Here is a 1,104-nt window from a genome sequence, read left to right on the forward strand (position 1 = left end):
GCGCTGTGACGTATGCGGCCGACAAATTCGACCTTCGGAGGACCCGACCTGCCGTTTTGGACACAGCCTACATTTGCAGCTTTCTGCATATTTCTTGCAAACTGCACACCATTTTGTGCTACAGTTTCTTTTGCAGAGTGTCTGAACCTTGTCTTTCCAGGACCAGGCTGGGGACGTGGCTTTTTCATCATGATCTTTTCCAGCATAAAACACTGTTGAAATTCCAGTGCAAGGCCACATATAAAGTCTCTTCTGCTCTCTTTTACAATTTTTTACTGTAGCTCTGAGAAGGCAGTGGCATCCAGTTATGTTCTTTGCAAGACACCACATCATCAGAGCAAAAATTTGTAAACAGGAGCCCTTGAGAAACAGTGTGAGAATATCATCGGGCATGGTGGGCGTTGGTGGGTGTGTCTGGATTAGCTGCAGCCATTTGTATAACAAAAGGCAACTAATAGCCCTCAGATTGCTAAGCAGAAGGAGGGGGTTTGTCCTCAGGATCTCGAAATTTCTGTCACTTCAGTGTTAATCTCATCAGTGTGATGTGACCCCCACCCCCCGTCCTTCCAGTCAATGAGCCAATCAGGGGGCAGTAGTTGATAGAACAGGTATCTGGGTTCCAGAAATCAGGGTTAGAGTCGGGTCATAAAAGCTAATGCAAATATGCAGAGCCCAGCTTTGAACCCAGGCTGGACCAGGCCTTACAGTGCAAAACATGCTATATAAGTCCCTGTGATGGATGCGTGACTCTGCCCCTCACACAGTAACTTTTAAAGTTTACTTGGTAAGATTCTTGAAATACTTGATTTGACTCAATTTTTTTCTTATTTCAAGAATCCTACCAAGTAAAGTTTTCTTACTCCATTGGCAGAAATTTTTTTTTACTTAATTTGAGTCAAATTTTCAGGCTAACAAGACAAATAGTCTTACACATTCTGAAAAGTTATTAAGAATATAGTTAAAGATTTTTGAATAAATCAGGTAAATTTCACTTAATTTGTTCAATTAAATCTTGTAGCACATACTTGATCAAATTAAATAAAATTTACCTGATTTATTCACAAATCTTTAACTATTCTTAATAACTTTTACTAGATAATGATG

This window comes from Austrofundulus limnaeus, unplaced genomic scaffold (genome assembly GCF_001266775.1).
Source record: "Austrofundulus limnaeus strain Quisiro unplaced genomic scaffold, Austrofundulus_limnaeus-1.0 Scaffold2840, whole genome shotgun sequence".
NCBI classification, from domain to species: Eukaryota; Metazoa; Chordata; class Actinopteri; order Cyprinodontiformes; family Rivulidae; genus Austrofundulus; species Austrofundulus limnaeus.